Source organism: Chroicocephalus ridibundus, chromosome 1 (assembly GCF_963924245.1).
Source record: "Chroicocephalus ridibundus chromosome 1, bChrRid1.1, whole genome shotgun sequence".
Taxonomy (NCBI): domain Eukaryota; kingdom Metazoa; phylum Chordata; class Aves; order Charadriiformes; family Laridae; genus Chroicocephalus; species Chroicocephalus ridibundus.
In genome coordinates, this window is record NC_086284.1 from 103,626,806 (window position 1) to 103,638,669 (window position 11,864).

The 11,864-nt window shown below is 39.3% G+C and overlaps 1 protein-coding gene across 7 annotated transcripts in view; it reads right to left on the reverse strand.

Annotated features, from left to right (window-relative positions):
* The window catches only part of ITSN1 (intersectin 1), a 139,719-nt gene extending 127,916 nt beyond the window's left edge, over positions 1-11,803 (reverse strand). For 6 of the 7 annotated variants that reach the window (XM_063346125.1, XM_063346119.1, XM_063346101.1 and 3 more), the window contains exon 1: positions 11,657-11,803. The gene's annotated coding sequence lies outside the window, so the exon portion shown is untranslated. Of the gene's footprint in view, positions 1-10,771; positions 10,884-11,656 lie in introns of all 7 variants that reach the window. The other variant, XM_063346094.1, reaches the window with a different exon arrangement.
* Between the last annotated feature and the right edge of the window lie 61 nt (positions 11,804-11,864).

Consider the following 11,864-nt stretch of genomic DNA (forward strand, 5'->3'; position numbering starts at 1 on the left):
CAGTGCAAATCTGAGGTCATTACAAAACTAGGGCAATTTAAAACCAATCAGATAACCAGGAATAGGTAAACAGACTGACACACAAATTGTAGGTATGCAAGTTGCTACTACTCTGCAAGGACAGACACATCACTCAAGAAGCCTCTCCTCTGGAGCAGCACTTCCATAAGACTTTTTTTCCACACTGGTTATTCCCATCACCCAACAGGCCAACTTTACTAATACTTCCATGTCCCCTGTAAGAGTCTATTAGGGAATTTTCTGGAGATTTAAAACAAACAGTCACATGAACATGTCAGCTCCATGGTGGTAGCTGCACACGTTCTGTAAACTCTCAAAACAAGGCAGTAATTTGGTTGTCTCTGTGTTTAGATGCAACGACTCCTGCTATAAGTCTCACAGCGTTCATATCTGTAAAAAGGTTCAACCTTCCTATGTATGCCCACCAGCGCATCAGCTAAAGCATTTTTCTCAGCAAAACAAGAATGAGAGACCATGAGAATTCAAGAGCATGGTTTCCCTTAGCTCATATACAAGAAAAAGGAAACCTCTAGGTAACTAAGAAAAATCAAGTCTAATGTTAGGTTTATATACACTGTCCCAAGTGCGTAACCTCAGAAGATGTATTTTTAGAGGTCTAAAAATCAAAATAAAGGTGGAAGCCAACTAACTAGGTAACCTCTGTCTGTTTCCTTTTATCACAATAAGGCTCTGTTTCTATTTAAATATTCACGGAATAAAGTCTTTAATCTTTAATGAGAGACAAAGACAAGCTAATACAAGACGGAATTATTGGTAGACTATATTCATCTGGATTCATAATACAGTACAGGGGTAACAACTGAGCTCAACAGATAGATATTTAAAATACCTTAGTTGAGAAAGGCTCCCATTTTCCCTCTTTGGCTAATTTTGTTAACCTAGTGTTATTCCATCTGTCTTCCCCAGCTGTAGAGCATGGCTCATCATAGGTATCTAAGCTACTTCAGAAAACTACCTGAGGACTGCCAGAAAAGCCAAGAGCTTCCTCTTGTACATGGCCTAGTACAGAACTAGAAAATACTGCTGCCACCTTAAATACAATAATCAGAGCAAACCAAGTCTGGAAATCTGCATACTGGTGTATCCACACTATTTGTAGCTTTCTGTCCTTTTCTTGTCTTTTATATTTACTGTCTTTTTAAACCTCTCTAGCTACAAAGTATCCCAGGTGGAGAGTAATTGCACGCATTGTTCTCTCTGGAGGATTCAATGAACTTTTTTTTTTTTTTTTAATTTATTTATTTCTCCCCTCCCCCTTTTTTTCCTTTTTGAAGCTGGGAAAGGATAATAAAACACAATAAACCTCCACACAAAAGGAAATGAAATTTCACAAGAATTTCAATACGTAGGCTTCCTAGGTTTCATTTCAGTGCACAAAGTTTAGCTGAGTCAGCAATCTTGATTCAAAGCGCTTGAGGGTTTGTTTGTGTTGTTTTAAATACCAGGAGTAAATTTCTGTCACTGTTTTGAACTTTCCAAGCAGAATGCCTCCTTTTGATTTTGAAGATAACCATTTAAGAGATTCAGCATGATTATCCCTACATACACTCAGGAAAGCTATTTCAATGTAGTTGTTGCCCTGCCCCAACTAGCCTGTACTTTGCTTTTCCTAACAAAACCCAGGTGGTTTAATTCAGGATTGCATCACGGTAATCCAGGAAAAGCAGGAACTTGGCATTGCCATAATAAATTCCAGAAAGTCTAGGAATTAAGCAGCTCCAGCAGGAAATCCCGTTTTCCTTGGAGCTACAGCGTAATATTTTCCTGCTTGAAGCACGTAGAGCAGGGGAAAAAAAAATGCAAAATTATTTCTGAAGCTTTGTACGATTTTTGATTACAGAAATTTTATCATCTATCAAAACCACCAAAGAAAGAATCCTCCCTCTTACTTACACAAAGGTCCTTAAAACTCCACTAAAAAAACCCACACCACACAACAGGCAGAAGGTTTATTATTTAGCTATCAATGGAGCCTACCAAGCATCGAGAAACAACTACCAGCTGAAAAGACTACAGTCTTTCAGTCTGCTGAAGTTTCAGCTAACATGTCATCCCTGGAATACATTCAATTCCTCAAGCCAACAACTAATAAGAGCCAAGACGCCAAAAGGTCAAAGCTTCATTTCTCTTATTCCTGCCTCTGAGCAAATGGTGAGACCAGGAAGAAAAAAAGAAAAAAAAAATTCTACATATTCCTACCCTTTTCAGTCCTACAGTTCTCCTCCCTTCTTGGTAAGGTCTCTGAAATCTGTATCAAGACATAAACAGGAGCAGAGTGAAACTAGCTCAGATCCTACTAGTTTGTCACCTGCCCATGAAATTCTGAATTCTAATATGGAAACCTAAAGTTTTCTGCTGTAATTTGACAAAGCAGCAAGCAACAGCATAAACAAATGGTGGTGCCTAAATACTCTGAGATATCATATCACGCCAAATTTAGTCTTTGCTGTACAAAGACTGTATTTAAATTAAGAGTTAGACCCTGTAGGATCAGATGATGTTCACATCAAAAAGGCTTGCTTTTTTTGGGGTTTTTGCATCTTCTTTCTTTTAAAGAAAGGCTTTATCAAATAGTCTCAATTTTTTCTATTTTTCTTCCATAACACCAGTAGCTCTAACCTGGAGGCATTAAGATGGCTAGTCTCAGACACATACACACACAAAAAATAAACTATGCTGCTTTTGTTAATCTAAAATCCCTTTATTTCTTTCTTATTCACACAGCATGTCAAACACTACCACTTGGTTCTGGACAATAGGCTTCCAACGCAAATTTAGTTTTTAAATTCCATTTAACCACCCATACAAATGTTATCACTAACTAGTCCACAGTGTTCACCAGGATCTTCCCCATAACATCACCTGAGAAGTCTTAGGTAATACAAAGAGATTAAAACAAAACTTTGCCAGATTTCCTAAAACAGAGGAAGAACAAGAACAGGCACTGAAGTATCAAGGTCTTATATAAGTTAGTAGAATACATCAGCTAAGTTTGTGCAGGGCTTGGTTGTTGTTAGTTTTTTTATTTAGAAGACAGCTTTACTTAGGGACACTCTAGGTTATTAATAAGTACTCATCTTTTTGTTTGTAAATTCTAAGATACTAGCAGATTAAACTCTTTGGGTTAAATTCACCCAACTAGTTAATACAAATAAGTTAATTTTTTTTATAAGGCATACAATAGCATTTGTCAGCAGTTCAGAATAATATTGAGTACTTGACTCAAAAGGGTGCATCTTTTTCCCTCCTCCCCAAAAGAAACACAAAGCAAAATCATTCTTCTTGTATCATCTACAGACACGTAAGCTTGAAGCAACCCTCTCAGACTTAGATGTTGAGATTAAATAGTAGCACCAAATGTATGTTCACAACACATTTAAGGAATCAATCCATTGCTGCATTTGACATATTAAAATCAGCACTGCATCTGGAGTATTTCGTATTTCTGTTTCACAAGAGTGGATTCCAGTTATTGTACCCAGCTATATGACTTACACTTCATCCATAACTTCTGATTGTGCAAAAAGGATGACTCATTAATCAAAAAAGCATGAAACTTAAAATGAAAGCGCTGCACAAGCCTCAACTCCATTCAGATTATTCAGATAAGAACGGTGGTAATTAAGAATGTTCTGAGCATGCATAACACCCTTGGCTTCCTATCAGTGAGCCTGGTTCAGATACCATAAAAGGGTAATAGTGGGAGGAATCCACTATAGAGTGGGAGGATCCAACCATTTTAGTTCCACATTGACTAAAGATCTCCTCTTCAGAAGTCAAGTGTCACCATCTTTGTACCACTAATGCCATCCGAAGGGCTCTTGGCTAACAGGAATTTTCAGCACTAAGATAGACTTAGTGATACCAACTAAGCCACTGACTCCTGATCACAGCCAGTTAGAGCATATTAGTAATGACAACATTACATCTAGTCAAGTGCTACACCACACAAAAAATTAAATGCATTTGCCTTCTTCCCCTGTCCGTGTCATCAAAGAGTTTGGCAACATTTCCTTGAAGCAATATCATTTTTCAGCAGGCACTATCTACAAGACAAACTTAATTTCTACCATATTTCTTAAAATTAGCATATTATCTTCAATAGTATGTTGCTATTTGTTCTTTTACGAGCATATTATATTGCTTACTATGGTTTTAAGTAGAGTAAGTACAGAACAGTGGAACATGCAGAAACCTCTTAGCTGGATAATGGATGTTTTCAAACTTTGCCATTAAGCACCTCCAAAATCCATGATGTCCTGCCATGAATTTAAGTATAGATGACCAAATCATGTGAAAACATATTTTAGCACTTTATGTTTTGAACTTTTCCTCTGAATTTAAGTTTTACAAATCAGAATCAAAAAAGGAGACAACTATAAGGAATAGTTGGAAAAGTATGGGGGCAAACCTTGATATATGTCTGGTTTTTAAATTTAGTACTTGCCCAGATACCTACAGCAACTTAATTCCATGCTACTTTATTCTAACAAAAAATTCTTCCTCCTTCTCTTTGTTGTTTATTATGCTGTTTTGCAATTTGAGCAGACACTGAAGAACAGAGGTATTAAAATTGAATGTTTCTTTGTAGCTCTACAAACTATTTCCAGTAGTTTACTTTATACAATCTTTCCTTGCTGGGATTGGTTCTTACAAACATCAAAAGAACAAAATCAACGAACATCAAAATACAAAGTTTAAGTGGGAAAGAACACCTGCCAACCTTCCGACAGTACTGAAACACACAGGACCATTAAAGTGAAAAAAATGTAGATAGAAGGGAAAAAAGAGGAAAAAAAAAAAGAACAGATAAGAACAATGTTGACTGGTAAAGGCAAGGAGCTAGAAAAGCAAACGTCGCAGTAGCACAGGCAACAGATGCACCGAAGGACCAGATCAGACAATTACTACCTAAAAAAGCCAATTATACTGAATGCCCATGCAAAACCAACCAAACAAACAAAAAAAAAACCCAGTCCTGAATATCACAGGAGTCTATCTGTCTGCCTGAGAAAAACAAGAGAGCCAAGTTTATCCAACTGGGACTCACATGAGATTAAAAAAAAAATTTCAGTATTTTTGTTCAAGAAATTAAACTATTACACCATCCCTTTTGGTACATGATCAGGTTACTGGCATTTTATTACAAAACAGAACTCTGAAGTTGTCAGCTTTTGTTTATGATTCTCTGTAAGAAAGAAAGAATCTTACTTCCCCAAAATACCCTGATGATTTATGGAAGCTATTAGAACCTTACACTGGTTAGCTGAGCTTCTGCCTAAATGTCCTCACCACAAACACAGGAATCCATATAGAATCTGTACACACCTGAAGGCCACATACATGCAGGGAACTCTTCACAGGTGCATCTATATATTGCAACAGACTCTCTTCAACTGCCAGCTTTGTGCGGGCACAAGCACATGTTCATACAAAACAGCTTGCAGGGTGAGGGCCTAACAATGAGAAGCTAATGCCTAAACATAGTGTAATATAACTGGAATTAGGATCTGTTCAACCTTTATGTTCTTTGATTGTAAGACTGGCAGAAAAGATAACACTGAAGTTTTGACCAGTTCTGCCATGACCTATTAAGAAAGTTACTTTAAAAAACATTAAATATTGCACCTCACAGGGCAGTCCATAATCTTGTGCTTGTGAATTTGAAATTGTAATATAAAGCTAGAGTATGAGAAAAAATATATTTTTACAGTTACTAATAAGACACTTTTTTTTAATAAAGAGGTGGTGACCTCAAAAAACACAATCAGCTTGATAGTATTTTCAGTTTTCAGAACAGCTATATGAACACTTAACATACAAGCACTAAGTTTCCAAAACACAACCATAGGTATTAAACTGTAACATTATATGAAGATAGCCATCGCTGATAAGCATCTGAGTGTCCCTGCATAAACTCACCTTGACCTTTGAAAGTTTGATATGCAGCTGACTACACAGCTTCTTCAGCCAAATGGGCACCCAAGACTGTTCTATTCTGTATGGACACACAGTTGAATTATCTTCCTAGTAGTCAATAATGGATTTCTCCTTTACAGTTCAACTGGTAGGGCAACTAACAAAAAGTTAATGTATACTTGGCAGGATAAGCATTATTTAGAAAAAAAAAAAAATAACTTTTTTCTTTTGCCCCGAAGATAGCTGGTTGCTCTTTCTTAAACATAGAGCTAGACATCATTTTAATATTTTTCTCATATACTGTTTCTAGGTACTCACACTGAGAGACTTAAAATACTATCAGAAATGAATAAAAGTTCTTGTTTCTCCAATGCAGCTCTGACATGGGTACCTTTGGATCTTAGCAGGCCTACAGAATCACAGCTGGAATGCAACAATTTGAGTTGTGTATCGCTTACATTTATTGACAAACCAATTACTTTGTAACGTGTTGCAAAACTGTGACTGATTGCTTAAAACAATTACTCTCTCATTTAAGAGTTAGCATACAGTCTTTACCTCAAAATCTTAATACAGTTCTACAGATGTCTCTGATCACAAAGCAAGGACAAAGCCGAGGAAAGCTGCCTGCTGGTAAGCTATTATAGTGGTGATCTTCAAACCCTAATGAAGTTATCAGTACAGAAACTCTGGCTGTCAGATCTGAGGAACTAGAAGCCTGTGTTTTGCATTACTTGCCACTCAGTATCTTCATCAAGTGCTCAAACATACAGTTTTAATTTTAATGCAGAATTTGTTTATTTTAGTCCTTCAAGTTTTAAAAATTCTGTTGAAGATACCTGTGGGCAGTTAATACAATAAAGGTGATTTAGTTATGCCTAACACACTCTTCAGTAAAAACACATACAAATCATAACACCAAACAATCACAGAAATTGACTGCCTGTTTCTTTAAAAAGTGAGGGACCAGAACAAGATAAAAACTGCAGTTAACTGTGAAGGATGTTGGGAAACCCAGACTACCTGCTCACAGCATGTGTGATTCTAGCTGAAAGTTCCTACTATGAAGTATACATTCCATTAAAAACTTCACTTTCCATTGTTTTATTCTCAGTTGTAAAGTCTGGTAATTACTTTTGGAAAACATCTTTCGAAAGTACAGCTAAAAGATAAGTAGAGCAGCTAACTATTGCAGTGGTCCAAAGATACTACTTTAGATTTACTATGTGTGGTTTGAGTTAGAAATTTTCTAAATGCTGTAAATAAGTCCTCATATATAGCTCATTAATTATTTCATAGGTATATTTAATTGTTTTAAATCTTATTTACAATGATGTATGAAAATACAGACAGCAATGTGCTACAAATGAGTTTCATTATGAGTCTTCCAGAGAAGTCCCAACCATTTCAGGTACCTCTCCATGAACCCTCTTCCAGAAACCATAGATTTAAACCCAGGTGTTCTCTGTATTTTGGAAGTATATTAATAACTATTATCTACAAATTGTGCATTTATACGGAGCAAGTAAAACTGTATCTTGAAATGAGGCAAAGAGAAACCACTGTCCAGTCATTTACAGTAGTCATCCTCAGCTCTAGATCCTTAAAAGATATTTAGGTAGAGAATCCCCATGGAAATTAGAAGGAACTACCCATCAAAATACAAAGGAAAACCTGAACTCTTGAGACAACAGGTCTTCAGTGAAATTATTTTAATAGTATTACTAGGGCCTGCTAATCTATACTACTAGCACTAGTGTTTTTATCTATAATACTACAACATACCATTAAGCCCATGATTTTCAAGGATTGCCAGCACACAAAAACTTACTCTTATAAATCCATAGTATTTAGACTTCAACTGTCAAAACTGCGGTCACTACAAATATCCTGTGGGCACAAACAACCACAAGAAACAGAGCGGGGGAAAAGAGATTGAGACTACTGTGAAAGAGAATAGACAGGAGCGATTTAGGTTCCAGGCAATTAATAATATGATTATTTCAAAATTCCAGACACATACAACTCTTGTGAAAAGTTGACTTTACAGAGAAAAGGAAAGACAACCTGAAATGACACTAATTAATTCAATTACCTTAGAAACAACACATGAAAAAGGAAAATATAATATCCAACATATGTAAGTTTAATACATTTAATAAGAGAAAACCAAACCAAGCATGTACTACGTCATTTAATTTTTCTGCATTTTTGACTGACTGCAATGAAGGGAATGTTGTAAAAATGCACCTTTTGTGTCAGGAATAAAAGAAAAAAAAACTACAACATTTCCTCCTCAGGGAAAGAGAGGAGCCCTCTCTTCACTCCTCACCACACAAAATTATTTCATGTCCATACATTTTCTATTCTGGTCAAGAAGTTAATCCTTTGACACTCTGAAGTATCAAACTGTCAAAAATTCCAGTTTCAGTTGTAGAAAAACATTTAAGATTAGTAATTAGAAACTAATCTTTGCTATACAAACAGTGCACAGTCTATAAAGAACTTGACCACCTCTTCCCCTTATACACACCCTTATACACACACAGAGCTATGTAGAGACATTCGTTCTAGACAGGTGGATTAACCAGACATCTACATGCATACTCCAAAACTACACAATTTTTGTCTCATTGTATGAAGTATCAAATACAGTTATATATACTGCAATCTACAATTAAAAGTATCAAGACATACTTACAATAACAATGACACCCAAAAATATAGAATCTGCTATATTCTTTTTTAATTTTAGAAAGCATACTCTTAAAAAAAGGGCAACTACTTTTGCCACATATCATACAGAAATTTTAGCACCTCACAGTAAGGTTTTATGTGCACAAGTAATTTACCATTAGATCTCAGACTGGACAGAATTTCTAATTGTCTACCACACCACCCAGTTTCATGCTGTGCAAGTAAAAACAAAACCAACTTACTGTGTAGGGGGCATTTCAAGTTCAGCAGCTGTATTAAATACAGTAGCAATGAGCATTCAGAGTTCCTAGCAGACAACAGGAGCAGAAGCAATCTTTTGTTTATTTTTATAGTAAAAAAACTATAAAAATAAACATCTGATCTCTTTGGTTCCTTGCAGGTTAACTACTGAGCCACCCCCACCTGAAATGTGTACTACAAACAAATCTGTCTGCTTATGATTTATTCTACTCTATTACTAAAGACAGCAGAAAAAAACGTTCATAGTCGATAACCCTCGATGATGATCTCATTCCTGAAACCATTGCTTACATTTTCCTTAACTTTTTTATTTTTATTCTACAAATGGAACTCTTGCATTCCTATTTTCTCTGGCGTTATCCTGCTAAAAACCAAAAGTACAATCCGTGATTACTGTACAAAGATAGACCAGAAAAGGCTATTCAACACCATAATTTAGAATTATTTAATTGCCAGATTCACGTTCTTTCCTGAATCCAAATCTATCCTAATTGCATGATTAGAGGTATTAAGGAAAGAGCATGCAGACTTTCCACCAAACAGCTAACAGCAGCAAGAGACAGAACAGGCACCGCAGGTCATTGGTTTATTTTGAGATACCAAATCTTATTTTACTGTACCTAAGTAGTTACTCCACAGAACAAGGATATAAGGAAAATTATCAAGAAAACACAGCTACTCTGAAAAGGGTCTTATCTGGAATGGAAGACAGTGGGATATTATAGATGGAACACTAGAACTGAAAGAATTAAGTGTGGTTTATGAAGCAGCAAGTGCAAAGAGCAGCCTGCTCAGCTCAAATGAAGTTTGAGCCTAATACACTGGAGAAACTGTTCAGAAACAGTTCATCTGTACGAAACATGACCCCTGTAAAGCTGCCAAAATCAGTGAGAGCATACAAGTGCTAATCACGCAAGCTAAAATGGCTCAAGATGCTTTGACTTACATGCACGCCTAAACATAGATGACTGCATATCCTACATTATAAGTTAACAAAAAGAACACAACTATTTTCTTTACCTGTAGTTCTATATGCAACCAGTATACCTCATCATCATCCACAAGCAAGTATACCCCCCACTCCTGTACTTGTAAATCTGAATACAGCTGACATGCAAGACTCCTCCTTCCATACCTCACCCCCTCAAGCGGGGCTTTGGAGATGCAGTGTGAGCGTTTTAAATCAGAAAGAACTCCTCAGTAATCAATTCACTGGTATGTTTCAAAGTATACTGTATAAAAACATCACCAGGTCATACTTATTGAGGGAGGTTACTGGTGACTAGAACAAAAAGGCCAAAGAAAGACAGACAGGTTATCTAAAACAGCGTGAAATAACACTGCACAGTGGAATAACACTCTCCAGAGTCATCACTACCTAAAATACACAGCTTGGCTGTTTGTTTTAGGAAAAAATACATGCCTTTGGAGACTGACTTCAAATACTTTGTTAAAATACATAGCAATCACCTTAAATATATATTGCCATACAAGCTCTAAACAAAAAGCATACTTTAGAACTGTGGGGTGGGAAGAGGCAGAGGAAAACAGAATGTTTCTTGCTTTAATGAGTATCACACCATCGCATCTGGAATGCTAGTTATTTTACTAACAAGAATTATTTACTAAACAATACGCTGTAACGATCTATTTTCCGTATCATGACATCCTCACCCCACAGAAAGGTAGAGTTCACAAAAACCACCGTTCTCTAAAAGCAAAACACACATTTCTTTTGAAATAAAGAAGCAGCTGAATCAGAACAAAAGATGTCCACAGGAAATATTATCCACAAAGTTATCCGCTAATCTGAGGCAAACAGAAATAAAGGGACAAAAACCCGACCGTGTACCGGTTTCCTTTTCCTGACGCCCTGACAACATTCCCTCGTTCAATTGGTCGTGTGCCCTTTCCAAGCCGTAAGGGATGGCATTCCTCCTTCCTTCCCTTCGCACCAGGGCGGACTGTATGCGTCGAAAGGGCAGGGAGCAAAGAGGACGGAGGCAGCGGGAATAATCGTTACTTAACGCGGTAAAGGCAAACCCGCTAACCCGCAGCCGCACAACCCACCCCTTTGCATTCCACGTCCGAGATTTCCCCCCCACCGCCCCGGAGGACACGGGTGGCCGGGACACGGCTCCCTCCGGGAGCGATGGCTGTCTTGTGACGGCCAGGGCTGTGCTACCACCGAGCCAGCGCACACCAACCGCGGCGCTCCCCCCGCCGCGCTGCCCCGCTTTCCTCCACCCACAAAAACCGTAGCTGCGAAACCCACGCCGGCGAGGTACCGATAAAAATTAAAAGAATAATAGTGGGGAGAAAAAAAAAAGGGGGGAGGGGGGCGGCCCGAGGGAAAGCAAGCAGCGGCAAGCCCGCCCCAGCGTCGCAGCAGCCGGCGCCGGACCCGCACGGCGGGCGCATCCCGCCTCACGGCTCCGCGCCCACCCGCGGGCCGCCCACACCGGCGACGATCAGGGCTGCTAAGGGAGACGAAGAGGAGCGGGACCGCCTCGCTCCGTGCCGGGCACCCGGAGCCTGTCAGCGGGCCCGGGCACGGGGACACGCCCGGCCGCCGGTACCGGGGCGGCAGAGGCAGCGCAGGGCAGAGGCGCCGCTGCCCCCCCGCTCCCTCCCCGGGTGCCGCTGGCCTAGGTTGAACCGTCGCCCCTCCCAGTGAGAGTCGTGTGTGTGTGTCCCCTCGCTTCTCTTCCCGTCCCCTCCCGCCGCCGGGCAGTACCTCATATCTGCGCGGGCCGGGGGGCCCAGCTCACACCCATGGCGACGGCGGGGGGGATGGAGGAGCCGGAGCGGCGTCCGCCACCACCTCCGCCAGACGCACCATCCCCTCCCGCTGCCTCTTCAGCCACCGTCTGGCGGGCGGCGGGGGGGGGGGGGGGGAAGGGGGGTGGAGCCCTGGCTCGCGCTAGCCCTCGCCCTCACAGCCG